This window comes from Mytilus californianus, unplaced genomic scaffold (assembly GCF_021869535.1).
Source record: "Mytilus californianus isolate M0D057914Y unplaced genomic scaffold, xbMytCali1.0.p SCAF_3, whole genome shotgun sequence".
In the NCBI taxonomy this organism is placed as follows: domain Eukaryota; kingdom Metazoa; phylum Mollusca; class Bivalvia; order Mytilida; family Mytilidae; genus Mytilus; species Mytilus californianus.
Window position 1 is genome coordinate 45,613,686 of NW_026262679.1, and position 20,984 is coordinate 45,634,669.

General features: G+C 32.7%; 2 long non-coding RNA genes across 2 annotated transcripts in view; both read right to left on the reverse strand.

The window, feature by feature from the left end:
* Nucleotides 1-2,483: 2,483 nt before the first annotated feature.
* LOC127734679 (uncharacterized) lies at nucleotides 2,484-4,986 on the reverse strand. The gene is made up of 3 exons (XR_007997694.1): nucleotides 4,934-4,986; nucleotides 3,727-3,872; nucleotides 2,484-2,603 (listed from the first exon to the last, which is right to left on the reverse strand). It is a non-coding gene; the product is annotated as an uncharacterized LOC127734679 (long non-coding RNA).
* A 7,457-nt stretch (nucleotides 4,987-12,443) lies between these two features.
* Nucleotides 12,444-20,984, reverse strand: part of LOC127734681 (uncharacterized) — a 62,056-nt gene continuing 53,515 nt past the window's right edge. Inside the window, exon 3 of the long non-coding RNA XR_007997696.1 lies at nucleotides 12,444-12,612. This is a non-coding gene — a long non-coding RNA (uncharacterized LOC127734681). The remainder of the gene's footprint in view (nucleotides 12,613-20,984) is intronic.

The following is a 20,984-nucleotide window of genomic DNA, read 5'->3' on the forward strand; positions in this document are numbered from 1 at the left end:
TAAACTGAGACATTACAGCAACAAATCGTCAGGTACAAACCCCGCTCTTGGTTTAAAACAGCAAAGGTTATTCACTGAAAGACTCATGTAATGACATCAACTTTTCGCTCGAATCCTTATGTATTTCAGATGCAAGAACACAAACACTCGTCGGTCTCATGGAAATAGGATAGACATGGCTTTGAAAAGACGCAAATATATTACCTTCACCCCAGTTTCCGTACGTGTGACACAGCAGAAAAAAGGGAAGATTATTAAACTGAGACATTACAGCAACAAATCTGTTGAAACAGTTGTGGGTCAATACAAGAGGGTAGAAAAATAGTCAGTAAATGAAAAGGTGCTAAGATCAAATTTGTGAAAATTTTATGTTCAACTTTATCAGCTGTTAAGTGGGATAAGAGTAAAACCTAACAGCATCCAGCTAGAACAATAGTTCCTAAATAAGGAGAAACAAAAAGTACACACAACAAGAGTAAAACCTAAGAGCATCTAGCTAGAACAATAGTTCCTAAATAAGGAGAAACAAAAAGTACACACAATAAGAGTAAAACCTAACAGCATCTAGCTAGAACAATAGTTCCTAAATAAGGAGAAACAAACAGTACACGCAATAAGAGTAAAACCTAACAGCATCTAGCTAGAACAATAGTTCCTAAATAAGGAGAAACAAAAAGTACAAACAATAAGAGTAAAACCTAACAGCATCTAGCTAGAACAATAGTTCCTAAATAAGTAGAAACAAAAAGTACAAACACCAACACTACGACATAAGGTTTAGGTGAGGTATCTTATTGGTACATGTATCTTTCTTGGCAATCGTCAACTGAATGCGCATAGTCTCATTTAAATTAGTACCTCGACCATATTACCGTTAATACACTTATACGTTGAATATTTATCCATTAAACATGCCCCACCAAACACTCTTCTGATCAAAATACCAAATTTATTTGGCCATTTTAACTTTTTTTTATTCGAGCGTCACTGATGAGTCTTTTGTAGACGAAACGCGCGTCTGGCGCAAATACAAAATTTCAATCCTGGTATCTATGATTTATTTACAACCACTGGATCGATGCCACTGTTGGTGGAGTTTTTATTCCCCGAGGGTATCACCAGCCCAGTAGTTAGCACTTCTGTATTGACATGAATTATCATTAATATGGTCATAATTATAAATTAACTGTTTACAAAACTTTGAATTTTTGAAATACTAAGGCTTTTCTACCCCAGGAATAGATTATCATAGCTGTATTTGGCAAAACTTTTACGAATTTTTGGTCTTATGCTCTTCAACATCGTACTTTATTTGGCCTTTTTAACTTTTTTTTATTCGAGCGTCACTGATGAGTCTTTTGTAGACGAAATGCGCGTCTGGCGCAAATACAATATTTCAATCCTGGTATCTATGAAGAGTTTATTTACTATATGCAGGAAAAATTCAAATACTTCATGGTAAACTTCAGTGGACTATGATGTCAAACTAACATTGAAGCGATTTGACCTGTATTGACTTAATTAGATTGTTATCATGCATTTATTACACTGAGAAAGTGTCCTACAAATATTGTAGTATTATATATCTGCCGCCGTTAAAGAGGAGAAATAAGTATACATGACATACATAACTGTAGTAACATAATGATATTCGGAAAACAATATTGACTTACATAATTCGTCTAACTGTCAAAATCAGAAATGGAACGGACCGCTTCTAACGTAATATGAGTATGTCTTTATTTCTAAATTGGCTCTTGGATACTATGACAATCGTCATAAAGAGAGCAAAATTTTCATACAAGTGATTCTAAGCATATTGTGAAGACTTTTTGGTGATTCTTTTAATGTATATTTATGTGTAAACTGATAAAAAAAAATTAGACTTGTTTTAACCAATATATTCAGTCTAAACCAACATCAAACACTATATTATTTGATATTCAAACTTTTACATAGTGTTTTCATACGGTCAAGTCTGTAAAATTCAGAAATGGATTTTACTGTATTGCAGAAGAAACACTTCTAAGAATGGCAGAACACGTAGTGAAAGTCTTGGGGTAATTGCCTGGAATGAAAATTAAGAATGTATATAACAAAATATGCAAGTTATGGCGAAAGTTATGAAAATGTCATATGCAATATGACCGATTGATACATCCATGTTTGTTGTTTTCTTAATAATAACAGAAATTGTTGTTTGCCTTGGGTGAAAAAAAATCTGTTAAAAGAGAATGTATCCATATGTGAACAAATATCGCAGAAAATACAAAAATTCAAACAGGTGATAGGGTTGTCTTGACCTGTCAGGGACGTGTAAGCTTTTGCTCTGTGGTGAAGGGCTCATTGTGACTTTGAGTTGGAAAAAAATCAAGATGAAAAACATTACTTTTGCTTTTTTTCTTCTCCAAATTTCTGTATTAATTTGTGTTTAATTAAATACACCAAATTTGTTCATTTTGATTTAATTAAAAGAAACTTGCCTACAGGAAGAGATTTTATGTTCCCTTTCCATACTGTTTTTCCTTTAACTACAACTAAAAGAAACTCTTTGAGTGGGATCTGAACTAGTTGAGTTTCCAATCCCATATTTTCCAGATATTCTGAAACAAATATTTGTATTGTGTTTCCTAATTTTCACGAGTAATGTAACTAACATGTAAGTAAATTGTAAGCAAACACATCATCATTTCTTGAATCAACTTCAAACGAGCGAGTTTTGCAGGTTTTGTGTTCTGTTTCTTTCATTGTACTCATGTTTGTCTAAAATCGTTTAAAACCCATTACACAGATAATTATGTTACGCGCAAAAATTATTTCTTTCATTTATCAGTGCCAATGGTCTATATATAAACATGTGAAAATATACCCTTTGTTAATGTGATAACTAAAAACTTAGTTTGATTATTGGTTGGTTGATTGGTTATTGTTTAATATCCAGCGACACACATGTATGTTATAATATTCGGGGTTTTACCGTGCTAGCTCACAAGGTACATGTGTAACAACAGTCCACTTGAAGATATGTTAAAATTATTTGACACATAGTTAAACCACTTAGCCAACCAGTCGTTTTTCTTACTCCATACGCGAAATACAAATTGCATATTCGGGTTTTACTAATATACACTAAAATCACAAGATGTGTCTGTACGCTAGATTCTACTTGAGTAACTGTTGGCCCTTCCGAAGTATCGGGTTCATCAATTTTTGATGGGTATATTGTTGCTCAACCTTAAATTGTTATGTGTTGTGTTTTGTTTTTCTAGTTCGTTCTAATGTTGTGCTGTTATACCACTGTCCCAGGTATCGGGGGGGGGGGGGGGGGGGGGGTCAAGCGCTAATATATTCTTTATGTGCCTATCCAGAAACTGTAATTCAGTTCCTGTGGTTTGCTGTAGTCTATCATATTTGTTTGAACATACATCATGCGATAGATTTTCTCGTTTGAAATATTTCACATTTTTTCATACCGGGGACTTTTAAAACAAACTATACGGTATGTATTTTTTTATTGTTGACGACCGTACATTTGGTGGCTTACACCTATGTCCTTTGACTTTGATAATTGTTTTATTGGCAATCATACTACATCTTATATCTATATAAACCGAGACTTTGTTAAACTTGATAATGATGCTTTGCCAGGAATTGTCACATAGATTAACAAAGATGTTTATATTTTGATATTGGTTTCAACAGTTTTCTAATATTTTCCCTACTTACTTATTAACGCGTTCAGTCGCATTGCCTTGTGTGTAACTACTCCTCATGATCCGTATGGTCCATACCGTATTATTACTTTTTCGGATTTCTTCGACATTGTCGCAGATGTAGTTGTTGTCTTGTAATGTACCAGCAGGTCTAGTTACCTATATATTAAATATCATAAAAAACGTTCAAATGTAGGACGTATGATTAGAACATTTATTTGGTCCCCTGAAATTGCACAATAGTATGTATATAATGGTATTCAAAATGTAAGTTGATAAACAATGAGCATAGTGATAGTTTGTTTATAACAACTTAAGACCAAGTTTAAAGGGTTAAGTCATTGTTCCTTTTATCTAATACATCAAATATATTTTTAATTTTTAATATTTGTTTAAAAAAAGAAAAATATTAATGGTTTTTGCCATATAAACATTTAACATTAAGTTTGTGGAAAGAACAAAATAAGTGAACACTATTACTGAAATTCACAAATATATATAATTAATATGTAGTCAAATATTTTTTTTAACCAAGTCTTGTTTATAGGTCACTTTGACTGAAATAATAATATACACATGTATTACAGAGCATCAGTATCCTCACTTAATACTGCCAAATTACATTGTATTTTTAGATATCATAGTAATACTAAAGATAAATGTCATATGAATACTTTCTTTTAAAATTTGAATCTTGTTACTTGCAATTGTATGGCTTCATTTGTAGGTTTTTAAGTAGCAATAGGTTTGTGTCATTCTTTCTGAAGAAGCTAATGAATTATTATGTTTAAAGATGACCCAAAACTTCAATTTTGACAAATGTTGGCTGCTTCTTAAAAATGAATAAGAGGTATAGATTTTTGTCTTTTATATAAACAAATAATCATTTTGGTTCTTGGTGTACTTCGATACAAAATTTTACCAAAACATGTAAATTTAGCCATATCATCAAAATTGTCTACAACATCAACATCCATCAAATTGAATGAATAACATTTGATTATATGTATGCATGTAATTTTCATATTTTAAAAATATTCTGTTAGGGTCATTTGCAAAGTAAATCAAAGCAATTCAGTGTTATGAAAAACAAGCAAAACTGATGATGTTCAAAGAATCGGTTAAACTCACTCCAGAAAAGATAACTCGTATGAAATATATATATATGTACGTTTTCTTTGGCGCTCGCAAACGAATAATACAGTAAGAAATAAACTTACGTTTGGATATTCAATGGGTTAAGATCAGTTTGTGTGTCATGATATAAGTAGTATTTAAAGTGTGTAACGAGCATAGTGACAGTTTGTTTATAACAACCAGTGTTCATGTTTAAAGGGTTAAGTCATTGTTTGTTTTTTATCTAATATTACCATTTATGTTTTTACATTTTACTGTTGGTCGGGTCTTGAATTCCCATTCAGGAATTTTAGTTCTTATCTTCGTTATTTACTATCTTCTCCTAACCAGGACATGTTTTCAATTCTATATCTCATACTAGCCAACACACCATTAGACAGCCAATCAGAACCGATATTTGTCAAGTAATAATTTCAAGACGTTGTGAATATCGAATGAAACTAATAGCTCCGCACCGTGATGCGAGGCAAGCAATTACAAGATGTGATATGGAAAGGAAAAGCTTTTCCTGTTTGAAATGTATTGTTTTTAAGATATGGTTAATGTGCGTGTGTATTAAAGGTAGTTAGAGTCGACTTGCTTAACGTGCGATATAGTCATTAAGCCTGTGATAAAAAAAAATTCCTGCTTCATGTGTGGTTTAGGTATTAAGCCTATGTAAAAACTCCTATGTAACTTGAAAAAGTCCTGTTTCATGTTTGGTACAGGTGTGAAATTTGCATTAAAAAGTCAAGCTTCATGCGTGGTAACAGTTATTGATGATAAAAAGTCCAGCTTCGTGTGTGGTACATTTGTACATGTATTAAGCCTGTGATAAAAAGTCCTGCTTCGTTTGGTGGTACAGGCATTGTGAATTAAACATCGGATTGGGATCCGGCACTCTAAATGCACAACAGGCATTCAAAAGTGCCATTTTACATTATTTTCAGATCGTCAGCACAATTTCTTTCGGTACTCGTCGGCTTTGACCTACGTCAAAGTTTTTTACCTATTGTAACTCAAATGAAAGGTGTTGACAGAGAGCCTTGCTGCAAATGACGAAATGGGAACCGGCACCTCAAATTCAAAGTATCATTTTACATCTACATTTATTTCAGTTTATCAGTTGATCGTCTTTCGGCCTGCCTCGATAATTCCCAACGACAAAATTCCTAACCACTACTGGCCTAAATGCATTGCGCTTAGCGAAAACGTAAAACATCCAAGCTAAAATCTTACAAAACGATAGACTTTATCGACCAACAGAACGAATTGAAAACAACTGTTATATTCCATAACTTGGTACAGGCATTTTCCGAAGAAAATGGTAGGTTAAAACTGGTTTTACAGCTAGCTAAACCTCCCACTTGGAGCGAAGTTCGGTCATCAGTGGTAACCGGTACCAAAGGTGCACTACATGTGTTTAAGGTGGGAAGCGAGGAAGCGCTTCATATGAAAAATTTACTCACGATCAACGTTTCAAATTCACGTTTTAAAGATTTAAATTTTCTGAAAACCAATGCATGTAACTTTCATAATTTGGGTTTCTCCAAGATCTGAACTCAATAAATTTAAGATGTAAATACGGCTGTTATGCAAAAAGGCTAAAACAGGATAAAAATGGCCTTTATTATCAAGTCTTTCCTTTTTGCTACAGTTTACGTAAATTGTTTTCTTTTATTCGTCACATCGTATTTTTGATCTATCTTAAGCGTCAAGCAGAAAAATGGTTACTAGTATTATCGATTTAAAACAGATTTTATCGGAAATAGGTATATGGTGTATCCAATTTCCACCCCTATGACACTGAAATTGACGTTAATTTCTTATTTGTTGCTTTAGTCTTCCTTTAATTTAGCAAGGAAGATGCATTTCAGGCAAGGTTAATATACTGCAAAATATGTAGTTATTATGTAACAAAATGTCATATCGATAAACAAAAGCTTGCTAATTATGAAAGTTCTTTGATATAGCACATTGAACTCAAAGCCATTCTTTTTCATAAAATTTTTTTTCTATATAATACACTTTTTTGTAAAAAAAAAAACACACTCTTATCCTTAATACCCCTCTAACTCACTCTCATTTTCACTTCTGTCTTTTTTCATACACATGTTCTTTCTTTTTTCGCATACACATATACATGAATGCACCTCTTCTCACTCACTTTCTCGTTCTTTCCACTGTTAATCTCTCCCGTTTTACTTTTCCGCTCGCTCTCTTTCTCGTTCACTCTAGCTCTATTTTATTCTCACCCACGGTCACGGTCTCGCTCTCTCAATAATCAACAGTCTCTGACTCACTCAATTTCCATCTTTCAATCACGCTCGCTAACGCAATCTTTCACAACAGCTCTCTCCCTTCTCTCAAGCTCAGACTACTTTTCACAAGCTTGCTTTAAAATTCTCTCTCACTCCTCACTCACTTACTCTTTCCTCTCTATCTCTCACGGTCACTATTCTCTCTCTCGCTCACAATTCACTATTCCCTCGCTTACAACTCACTCCTCAATCCCAATTCTCTCATATCATAATGCTCTCCTTGCTCCCAACTCAGTCACTGCCAAGTCACTCACTCTGAGCACTCGCTCTCAACACTCAGTCTCAACACTCGGTTTCAACACTCGTTCCAAACATCCTCCAATCATTGACTCTCCATTCACTCACTCAGTCATTTACTTACTCTCTCCTCCCTCCAAACTTACTTTCAATCCCGCTCTCGAGCTATATGACAAAGTAAAATTGAGAATGGAAATGGGGAATGTGTCAAAGAGACAACAACCCGACCACAGAACAGACAACAGCAGAAGGCCACCAACAGGTCTTCAATGCAGCGAGAAATTCCCGCACCCGGAGGCGTCCTTCAGCTGGCCCCTAAACAAATATATATACTAGTTCAGTGATAATGAACGCCATACTAAACTCCAAATTGTACACAAGAAACTAAAATGCATTTCCTTTCCAAATAAATTCTTCTGGGTTAAATCAATCCCACACGAATATACACCAGTGTTTAGTGCATGGCTAGGGCTACGGGGCGAACACCTCTGCCTACCACTTTCTGAGAAAGGTTTGCACCTTCACCTTCAGTGTATCCTTCATTAGGTCAGAGCAAACATAATAACAAGTTAAAGTGACACTTTTTATTTCAATAGAAATATTGTACGGTATTCATTTTTTTTGTTTTTCGCAATTAAACTTTTATAATAGAAGTCATTGTTATTTTTTTCTTTTATTTTATTTTGATAGTTGCTCTTTCAATTGTATTTTTTTCAGTTTAATTTAATAAAAAATGATTTATTTTTTAGACATTTAAAATTTTTAGGTAGGAGCATATTCAAGAGTTGTAACTTTAATGTTTTTTTATACGTACCTCAAATAAACATAACACGGGTAGTCAGCGAAGTATTAAAAAAGTAAACATACACACGCTTACATTGATAATCTAATTGCATTTGATGTGATAAGGAGTCATTTAATTCTTTTACTTTAGAATATAGCAAAGTGCTCTCGACCAATGAAATTGTAGGATTTGACGCCTCTTAATTGTGAAGAATGAATGTAAATCATGTTCTTAGTAAGGGATTATCCTATTATGAGGGTCTATTTACAGTTCAAAACAACGAGTTTCTATAAATGAGTTACAACTACCCCGAAGCACATTTATCCGATTGAAAAGAATTTTCACACAGTGATTGAAACTGACTAAAAGTTGAATGTGAAACAAACAAAAAACTCAAAATAAGTTGAAGTTTACTGTGCAGTAAAATTGGTACCGTGAATGTTATTATGAAAATATTAATAACTTCAAATTGCTTAATAATTAAACAATATCAAAGCGTTTGCAAAAAAAAAGAAGAAAAAAAGCTTTAAAATAAACAAAATACCTTAATCTTTATAGCTATCAAAAACTTTGATCACCGGATCAGGGGTTTGGAAGAATAGTTATTTCCAATATTCCGATGAAAAAAACAGGAATTTAATTTAAGTCTTGAACATATTAAAAACTTTTATAGGCATTTTATTTGAACATTTCCCTGACATAGTGAAATAGTATTTGATGAACTGAAAAAGCCGGACCAAAATATTGGCTGCTAAATAAAATTTAGTTGTAACTCAAATGTATCAATTGATTTAAACTATAAATTAAAAAAAAAGGATATTTCCTCACTAAAATATTACATGATTTACATTCATACTGACAATCAGAAAACACATACAATTCCTTCGTTTTCTTTGTTCTGTTGTGTCACATAATATGTATAACGCATTTTTTTTAAATATTTCCCAAATGATAAGAAAGTCCTTACATCACTAAGAAGCGAAACAAATTTGACAGAAAATACATGAGAACTGTTCCCACCATTTTCCCACCTTTAATCTACATGTAGAATTATTTTAAATGTACATTACATAAAATTGAAAAGAAAATGTTTGTCAATTTCTATAGCAGTAGAATACTTTTCTTATTGCCGGGGCGGAGGAGGAGGGGAGATGTTTTTTTTTAATAATTTGTTTGATCTACAAAATTCTTCAATAAAAATGTGGGTTTTTTTTCGTTTGGGAGGTTAACAAACGAATCTGTTCCCTTGAAAATCAGGGAAACATATTCAGTTTACAAAAATTCTTCTTCTTCGAGTATAATCTTGAAATAATAGTTTCTGATTAAGGTCGAAACGATTTGTATGTCGAAAGAAAATATACAACTAAGACATCACACGATTGTTGTTTAGAGGTCAATGAGGATACAGTGGCAGGGACGAATGCTCAAGATACAGCAGAATAAATGTGTTATACAAGTACATTATAACAACATCAGTTTATCAAATGCTTTGTTAGCATGGCCACTCATAAATTAAGTATACAAATGTTCAGTCAATACATTTATTATATTATACGACAGTTGTTCTGCTCATTTTTTGAGGATACCAGAAATCGAAAGACAATCTCCTTCCACAGAAATGTCAAATAGTTCTTGGTTTATTCACCTAATTCACTACAGAACGATTAACTCTACATTTTTTATGTTTTGTAGTAAGTTGAGATAATGCAACCTACTCATGAAAAGACATATTAACATTTTTGTCATTCTGATTGATTGATTTGTTAGTGCTTAACACCCCTTTCAGCACTATTAATTATATCAAAACTTTTAATTTTCAACCCTGTATACCACCATTCCCCATGCGAAATTGAAAAAAATCGTCTAGAAGAAATAATCTACAATGCTTTTCAATACAAAAATGGTGGCATACGCTATAAATTTATTGCTTTGTGATACCATACGGCATATTTTGTTAATAGTGATCAAAAAGGTAAAACATGCTACACAGAGGAACAAGTGATCAGTATGCTGAAGGTTCTTATTGACAACATATTTGTTGAATTTTGAGGTAGACGTTTTCAACAAACTATCGGCATTCCTATAGGAAAGAAAGAACTGTGCGCCTCTCCTTGCCTACCTCTTTTTATTTTCATATGAGTCGGATTTCCTTCAGACACATGTCAAAAACAAAAAGATCAAAGAAGCCAGATAATTTAATTTCACATTCAGATATATTGATGATGTTCTTTCCATAAACGATCCAAACTTTTCAGATTGGGTTCCATTAATATATCCTCCAGAACTAAAAATTAAAGAAACAACCGACACGGCTTCCGCCGCCTCATTTTTAGACTTATTCCTCGAATTTGACATAAGCGGTCATCTCAGTACCAGAATCTATGACAACAGAGACGATTTTAATTTTGAAATTATGAATTTTCCCCACCTAAATATGTTCAAGACTTAAATTAAATTCCTGTTTTTTTCATCGGAATATTAAACCAACTTCACTTGCATATGGAATATACATTTCCCAACTCATTCGGTATTCAAAAGCTTGCAGCTTGCAGCTGCTACTCACCAGTGTCTGAGCAGAGAGTTGATGAACCAGGGTTATGTCACAGAACGTCTCGTCCTTTTTTCTATAAAAGTTCATCGGAAGATACCAAGACCATGTTGATAAATATTCCGTATCAACTTCACAAATAATACATGATGGTCTTGAAGTATAGATTCTAGGTACTGACGTTGCTTATCATCTTAATTATGTGTTATAGTGTTCCTTTTATTTGTCTTTGTATATCTTTAACCTGTACTGCTTAGTCCATTTTTGGTAATATACTTTTGGCGTGGCTCGGTATTTTTGCTTATGTACTTTGTCTATAGAGTGTCTTTATGCCATTTTGTTTTTCTTTGCTGAAATAGTTATTTGTTTTTGTAGTGATTAAGATTATAACAGAATGTTGACTGCTGTATCCCAATTTTTAACATTTATACCTATTATGTCTGTTTGCTTTGCTCACACATTGTTGTCAATATAATGGAATTAATGTCATACAAGCGAGAGGTTTAGCTAGCTATAAAACCAGGTTTAATCCACCATTTTCTACATAAGGAAATGCCTGTACCAAGTCAGAAATATGACAGTTGTTTTCCATGTGTTTGAGATTTTGATTTTGTCATTTGATAAGGGACTTTCCGTTTTGAATTTTCCATGGACTTCCCGTTTTGAATTTTCCGTGGAGTTCGGTATTTTTGTTATTTTACTTTTTGATAGTATACAATTACTGTCTTTTGATGAGGTAAATGTGTGGTTTTATTGACTTTTGAAAAAACTGATATTCACTGAGGCCAACGGCCGAAGTGAATGTCACTAGGTTTTTCAAAAGTCAATTAAACCACATATTTACCGAAACAAAAGACAGTAATTGTTTTATTCCATGTTCCGAGAGAGAAAAATATGTTGGAAATAACAGTTATTTACCAAAACCAACTAAACGTCAAACATTGTATCGTTATTATACACGTAAAAGCACGCGACGTTTTGCGCGGGGAATATACTTTTTCCGCAGGTGAATATGCTTATTTATTCAAAATCCCATTCATATAGAAAAACCTACTACAGTTCTTTCAATATGGAATAAAACCTGTTATTCTTTATATATATCACTTATATAAAAAGGATATACGTTTATTTTATAAGCGGACACTTAATTGTTTAATTGTTCTCGTCGTGGAAATGTATGAAATACCTGCCACTTAACTTTAAGAAGGCAGCTATAAACAATCAGTGGAACCCGCCTCTAGAATGTATGTATTTAATGTCCACCTGACCAACTTCCCTTCAGAATTTGTTTGTTAAATATTTCCAACTACACGTTCAACAAACAGCAATCAATCGATCTGTTCGTGGAGGTTGTCTAAAAAGTCTGTCTTGTCTCCTTTAACTGTCTATATTACCTATTTCTCTTCACAAATTACTTGGGAATTTGTATGTGAAATATCTCCCATTAGATGTTAGGCAAACAGCCAATCGTTTATATTGTTTATAGTTGGACATATCCTGGTCAATTGTATTAGAATAGAACTGAAGTGATTTTTATCATATGTAATAATTAAATACTTGAAATCATAATGGTATTTCCGTATAAAAAAATAGCATATAAATGCGCAGGAAAAGGGTTAAGAAATTAAACTAGTGAAATTCGTATTTTCATCTTCAAATTGGAATTTCATCTAAAAAAAACAACAAAAAAACGTTTATATTTGACACACTTGAATTGTAAAAAAACTTGTCTGATGATTTTTTTTCCACTTCAGTTGTTTTTACTAAACATGTTACTGTGAAACTATAAACACTTAAGTATTTTTTTATGCTATGCATCACTATCATCTTGTAGATGTCATGTATAAATCTTTCTTAAGTATGTAATGACAATCCAAACACACGCCACCATTCCTAAAAAATAAGTTATCATCCATATGTCAGTGATAGAAATAAATTTTCTAAAGGAAAAATTCGTTGTTAAGTTTTATAATATGGGTTATTCCTCTTTTCCTACCAAAAACAAAAAACAAAAAAAATAATGTAGTTGAAAATCCATGATTTCTTTTATTAGTTGTTATTAGCTTTAAACTAGCTGTCCGTAACTGCGAATACTCTCAGATCTGTACTTAGTGTCCGTTTTGTTGTTAGGTTTGAGGGATGGATTAATACCCTGCAACGTCCGGTCTGTGTTTATGTTTGATGTTTTTCTGCTTTGTATCGATCTGATGAGTTAAGGCTTATTCAACTGATTGTTATACTTTGTTCTTATGGTGTGCTGTTACATCACGGTCCCAGGTTAGGGGAGGGTTGAGCACTCACAAACATGTTTAACCCCGCCACATTCTTTATGTGCCTGTCCCAAGTCAGGAGCCTGTAGTTCAGTGGTTGTCGTTGGTTTATGTCTGTCATATTTGTTTTTCGTAAATTGTTTTGTTATAAATTAGGCGGTTAGTTTTCTCAATTGAAATGTTTCATATTTTTCATGGCGAGGCCTTTTATAGCCGACTATAAGGTATGGGTTTTTCTGATTGTTGAAGGCCGTACGGTTGCCTATAATTGCTTACATCCACTTTATTTGTACTTTGGTGGATAGTTGTCTCATTGGCAATCATAACGCATCTCCTTTAATATTTTCATAAGTACTAGACCATACCCGCGACATCACAGGTCTGTGACTGAATTAAAGAACCTACGACTTATTTTTAGCCTTGATTTTTAGAATTCGTATTGTCATTTGGTAAAGTCACGCTGATTATAAGGTGCACAGTTATTCCCTGTATAATGACGATGTTTAGGTGTGATTATTACCCGTGTTTATAGCAAATTCTGAATACACCGTTTGGTTTTGCGCCTGACAGAGGCGGAACGCCGTTACAAAATAGGTAACAGGGATCAGGTAAATGTGACATATACTATTGGAATCGGTATCGGATTCGACCCGGAACTTGTTAATTATTGGTAATATTAATTATGCGGAAAACAAAAGGGTCTGGAATGGTGTAATTTTTAATCTACACCATAGTCCTATATTATTTATATATAAAGTTAAATTCTACGGGCAGTACGTCGACTGAGCATGCGCGAAAGCGTATAAGACAAGGATCGATAACGGTCTCCGAATTTGGATATTTTCTCAAAAATTGGCGTTTTCTGTGGAGAAAAAATTGTTTCAAAGACAAATTAAGGAAGTACAAAACACTACATTTATACGTTATATCACAAATATTTCCGACTTTGTATGGTTTCAGAGGAGTTGCGGATCAATGAAATCGGTCTCTTCCTTTAGTGGTATAGATACATTGCGCATTAAGAAAAAGCCAATTCGCGTTCATAAAGGTACTCTTAACAACAACCATAAAAATCCTATTTCTCGTATCAAACATAAACTAAAAGAACTAGCCAAGGAATTTGTTTTTGTCCCGGCTGATAAAGCTGCTAATAATATCATTATAGTTTGACGTAAATTTTACATTGAGGTTCTGCAAAAGGAAATCACGAATTCACCAACATTCCAACTGACTTCATTTTCAGAAAACGATATCTGTTTCAAACATAAACTATTAGCTACTTCTTTACAATCAGAACCAAATACAATGAAAGTCCCAACTATGTACTGGCTTCCGAAGCTACACAAATCACCTTACAAATATAGATTTATTTCGTCTTCAAGCCATTGTTCCACTACTAAATTGTCTATTCTACTTATTAGTACACTTGGTACAATCAAAAACCTGATGATAAATTGTTCAAATAAGGCCTTTGAAAATAGTGGAATTAACTACTTTTGGAGTGTCAAAAACTCGTTGGAAGTACTTGATAAATTGCATGCATATATTGGTGATTTTGAATCTATTCAAAGTTTTGATTTTTCTACCCTACATACCACTTTGCCTCATATTCTTATTAAGAAAAAATTTACACACCTAATTAAATGGGCATTTAAAAAGTCGGAATGCGAATACATATGTTCAAACTATTTTAGGTCATTTTTTAGTAGGAACAAACAAAAGAGCTATGTCAATTGGACATGCTTTGATACTATATCTGCCCTTGAATTTTTACTTGATAACATTTTTGTTCGCTTTGGAGATTCCGTATATCGTCTAGTTATCGGAATTCCAATGAGGACTAACTGTGCACCACTTATGGCTGACCTGTTTTTGTATTGTTATGAGTTACAATTTATGACTAAAATCAGCAAAGACCCATCGAAACAACATCTGATACAAAAATTTAACAATACTTTTAGATATTTGGATGATAGATTGGCTCTCAATAATGACGACTTCAGTATGTATACTAAAGAAATTTATCCTGTTGAACTTACTTTAAATAAAGCTAATACTAATAATGACCACTGTCCTTTCCTCGATCTTGATATCTATATCATTAACGGGAAGCTTAATACAAAAATTTATGATAAAAGAGATGATTTTTCATTTCCTATCGTTAATTATCCATTTTTAGATGGTGACGTTCCCTTGTCACCATCTTATGGTGTTTATATATCTCAACTTGTACGATTCGCTCGTGTATGTAACAACGTATTAGATTTTAGCGAGAGAAATTTATGTATTACTGAAAAATTATTACACCAGGGTTTTCGATATCATAAACTAGTCAAAACATTTACTAAATTTTATCATCGGTATAAGGACATCATTCGTAAATATAACTCAACATGCAGACATTATATACGTTCGGGTATTTCACATCCAATCTTCTATGGTAATATTCTTTACAAAGCACAAAAATGTCAGTATTCACCTCAAAAGCTAACAAAACCTTTAAACAGACTTATTAAGAAAGGATATAGTTACGATACTGTTGTCAGGTCATTAAAGATTGCATATTTTGGCTTTAATATTGATTCACTTTGCATCGGAATTAAACATATTTATTCTAAAACCAGTTGTTGGTATGACACGGGTTATGTTCTTCTCATATATTTTATGATGGTATAATACTTAACCCCTAACAGAAGGGATTGTGCCTGATATTCATATGATGAAGACATAATCTTTCAATCAGTTTAATTGAGGTCTGGAGCTGGCATGTCAGTAACTGCTAGTAGTCTGTTGTTATTTATGTATTATTGTCATTTTGTTTATTTTCGTTTGTTTCCTATCTGACATCGGACTCGGACTTCTCTTAAATTGAGTTTTACTGTGCGTACGGTTGTACGTTTTTTTTTTTCTACATTGGCTAGAGGTATAGGGGGAGGGTTGAGATCTCAAAAAACATGTTTAACCCTGCCGCATTTTTGCGCCTGTCCCAAGTCAGGAGCCTCTGGCCTTTGTTAGTCTTGTATCATTTTTAATTTTAGTTTCTTGTGTATAATTTGGAGTTTAGTATGATGTCCATTATCACTGAACTAGTATACATATTTGTTTAGGGGCCAGCTGAAGGACGCCTCCGGGTGCGGGAGTTTCTCGCTGCATTGAAGACCCATTGGTGGCCTTCGGCTGTTGTCTGCTCTATGGTCGGGTTGTTGTCTCTTTGACACATTCCCCATTTCCATTCTCAATTTTATTCGTTGGATGCATAATTTATGTCAAATTATTTTTCAATGTATGGCGGTCTGGGATATACAAAACAGATAACAATGGACAAAAGATTGTAAATAAAAGGGGGAATAATAGAAAAATATAGGCAAAATATAAAGAATCCTTAGGGGAAAATGGGGTGCTAAAATATAAAGAATAGAAACATTGGAGAATAGAGAAAATAGCCTAAAAATACAGAAATAAAGAAACTTTCCCTGCACCTTGAAAAAATTCCGGACCCTTATGTTTGTTCAATGCAATTTTTTCCATATCTAGTATGAAAAATCCTGACTGTATCTAACTTTTTCTCGGTTCTCGATTTCATTTTTTCTGAACTTTTATGGTATGGTTAGTGTTGGGGATAAATTTCGCTGATAGTGAATGGATCATTTATCAACACAGTATCTACAAATCTATCGGTCAAATTTTGTCGATCCATGTGAGCGGTGCAAAACTTAAATGAACCATCGAAAAAGATGAAGTGTCATGTTCTCTGACTGAAATAAAAGTTGAAGTCTCATTGCTACTGTTTAACAATAAGTTGGTGTTCCTTCATATTTTCTGTTTACTGTTTAGTCTGTTCTTGTAATCATCTGAATCATACTGATTGAGCTCCATTTATCTATAAGCAAATAATTAGCAACAAACAACCATCTTGTAATGATAATGTTAACTATTATATAAGCAAAAATCAGAAAATTGGAAAAAATCCCCTACATGTAAATCTTTACTCTATTTTCTGATATTGTCCATCGACACAAACATATAAATACAACTTAAAAATTATAATAATTAAAAAATCCTGAATTTATTTTTAAGGTTTTAAAAGCAGTTGTATTCAATGGCGGAATTGTTTACTTTTGCCGTAGTTCCATATGGATACACACATATCATTCTACTAAAGATTTTTATACTAGAAAACAATTGGACGGAAAATTCTACAAATTGGGAGGGGAGTATATACATTCCCTGATACAGTTTCCAATGGTATATTTATCACATGCAAAAATCATCATGATATATTTCTGAACAGATTTTGAAAAGTTTTCTTATCTTTTTTCAATTATAATTTGAAAATAATTTTACATGCGTAGTTTCAATACAGAAAAAAAACATTGAAAAGAAACACTGCTTAACCAATTACATAATTGTTTGACACTTGTCTACAAGTTATATATGAATTAAATTATAAAATGCATTCCTGTCAGAAATAGATATATTAGATTTAATTTGCTAAACTTTATTTGTCAACACTTGTAAGAGCATCTGGTCTTCTTCCTGTGATTTATTTACGTAGAAGAATTCTTGTTACTTGTACGTCTTCTCGCTTATTTGCAATTAAATATGTGTTGATTTTTGTATGACCAGTCTCAGCAATTTTTCAGCAGTTGTAAGCGGTACGTATAATTGATTTTAACCTGTGTACTAAAAAAAAGAAAATGGAATTACATTTATAGAATAAATGTCAATAATAATCCAAGTTGGTCCTTTTTTTTTTTAAATGCAAAATTAATATTCATATTAAATCAATGTTAATATTTTTGAAAAGTTCCCTTGGTGTCAAATTACACCTCTTAAATTGCTACAAGAGCTATTTCAATGTTTGCATTATTTCTGATTTGAATCTGCAAAACAAGTGATTTATAGCAGTCTGTATAAATCACATTTTGTCAAACATTTTGAGAATTCCTTGATTTTTGCTTTTGAATCCTATTGCAACAATTTATTACTTAAACATCTAAAGTTAAGTATATTATTGTATTAGAATAAGAAAAATAATATTCTAGATAGAACTTCTATTTTGAAGAAGTTTTTCAAGCTGCAAAATTAATAATAACAGAAGTATGTTTTTACCAAATACATGTATTTTTACTATTCACATTGTTAATTTGTCAGCAATTTTTTCATCATGTGTAAGTGATTGATTAATTACATCGCGATGACCGTGAGGTCAAATCGATGTATTGCTATCGCCTAAATTTGATCAAATTTCCATTATGCAAATTAGTTTTGGGTTTTCAACCGATCTATAAAAATTATAGATCCGCGGTCATTATCTAGTGCAAAATAACATTACTTATCTCTTGTTTCAAATTCATTTTTTCAATGGATACTCCTATAAATATTTTTATTAAAACACAAATTAATAATATGAAAATGTATTGTCGTTAGTTATATATATAAAAGTAAAAAATCATTGATGATATCTATGCACACGTACCGAAAAATTGTGTTAAAGCTTACGGGAGAATATCTCAAGAACGTTTTGCGTTTTTTTTACAGAAGAGTGTCCACCATGCAATTGCACTGCACTATAATTAGAACAGTAGAATAGAATGATATACAAATAGATGAAAATTATATATACATGCAACCGTAATATTAATATAAAATATGACAACAAACCAATGTATACTCTGGGACTATTATTATATTAGTATAATAGTCCCAGGTATACTGATTTGTATCACTACAATATAATAGTTATTACGGTGCGGTTGAATTTCCTGTCATTTATTCATCATCCATGCACGAACTTGTATCAGAAAAAAATATATCTCTGTAAATTAACCTCAGTTTCAGGTATAGAGATGTGATCTATTTCTGTGACATGTGCTTTTGGCCATCCACAAGAACCTGCGGTCATCCGATGTTCAGTACTTCAGTACTTTGATTTTTCTTTGTTGCTCATTTAACTTCCAGTGGCAAATATTTCATGTATATTAAGGACGAACACACATTTAAAATCAAAACAAAAGGTAAGTCAACCGGGATGATATGTGCGAGACTTGTAAACGTACGTGTCTTTTTGGTCCTTTTTATCTTTTTGGTTTTGTCTGCTCTTCAACGTTTGTATTGGGTTTTGGATTTTCAAATATTTTGGACTTAGCATTACTGCGAAGAGACATTAATCTGTCGAAATGCGCTTCTGGTGTACACAATTGGTACTGTTAATGTTATTCTTAAGATAATAAAAGAATATATTCCTTCAGACCTTATAACCGGGAGAGAGAAGATAAATCAGGGTTTGATCCTGAAATTAGGAGAGAAATCCACATTAGAGACAAAATAGAAAAAAAGTTCAAAAGTTTCAAAGAGAAGCCGACAAAAAACCCCAAAGAAACAAGAATAAAAGATTTTTTTTAAATGCGAAAGAAAAATTGGTGAAAATTTAAGTTAAACTTTGTAATGTATGCAGATCAACAGAAATGTGATCTGTTGAACAAATATGTTGTCTTGTTTCCAAATAATCTTTCCGGTTTCTCCCTAAAACGGAAAATAAAATCTATGATACTTTCTTAGAATGAATGAAATTGTTGATGTAATTCAAACTCTTAAGACTAATAAATCTTCCGGTCCAGATGTTTAAAATTTGTCCTTCAAAATATAGCTATTAATTTAAAAATATTTGTTAATAAATCACTTGAACTTTGTGTCATACAGCTGAAAGATTGCTGCAAATATATATATATATGAATATCAGTCCAAATGCAGTTAACTGTGATGAGTTAAGCTTTTTTCAACTGATTTTTATAGTTTGTTCTTACGTTGTGCTGTGACACCACTGCCCCAGGGTAGGGGAGGGTTGAGCGCTCATAAACATGTTTAACCCAGCCACATTTTTTATGTGCCTGTCCCAAGTCAGGAGCCTGTAGTTCAGTAGTTGGCGTTGGTTCATGGCTGCATATTTGTTTTTCGTAAATTGTTTTGTCATAAATTAGGCCGTTAGTTTTCTCAATTGAATTGTTTCATATTTTTCATGTCGGGGCCTTTTATAGCCGACTATACGGTATGGGGTTTCTCATTGTTGAAGGCCGTGCGGTTGCCTATCATTGCTTACATCAACTTTATTTGTACTTTGGTGGATAGCTGTCTCATTGCCAATCATACCACATCTCCTTATTTTTATATCAACCAATAGACTAAGAAATGTACAACTATTTTCTTAATGCTTCAAGAAGAAATTGAAGTAAGCTGCTTCGTTTTTGTTACTTTTCTATGGAGTGAAAGGTATTTTTTTTTTCATTTACAAGAGAGACAACAAAGAGTTATAATCAAGAATAAATCATCTGTAGTTTGTATTATTTCAGCTGGAGTCCCACAATGATCAGTTCTAGGACCCCTACCATTTATTATATATATTAATGATATCTATAGTTGATGAAATTATTTCCCAAGGTAGACTGTCTGCTGATGACGCTTCTTTCAGCAGCTCGGGTCTTGATGAACTGCGTATCAAATCTGTTGTTGCTTTTGACTTGTGTAAGCTAGACGGATGGTCAAGGTAATGGCTACTGCCTTGAATTTCTTAGTAAATTATTATGCATGTCACATAAACATTTGGATGTAAATTTTGACAGTAATGTTAAAACGAACACTCAGATCAGTGAATAACATTAAATGTAAGGCAAATAAACACATAAACGTTTTACGAAAATCTAATTATAAACTTTGCAGATAAACTGTATTTGTATATGTAAGACCACTTTAAAAAATGTATGTAATGTTTTAAATAATCGCGGGAAAGCTAATATTAGCAAACTTGAAAAGATACAGCTCGGATCTGCTAGAACTGTCACAGAGTTAGCAGCTTTTACTCAAACAAAAATAATATGTATAATTAAACTGGGATGGAAACGCTGCAGGAAAAAAAGAAACAGAAAGAAAACCAATACTCATAATTCGGCTCTGTATTCAAAGCACTATAGTGCATATAATTTCTTTTTCTAATTCAAA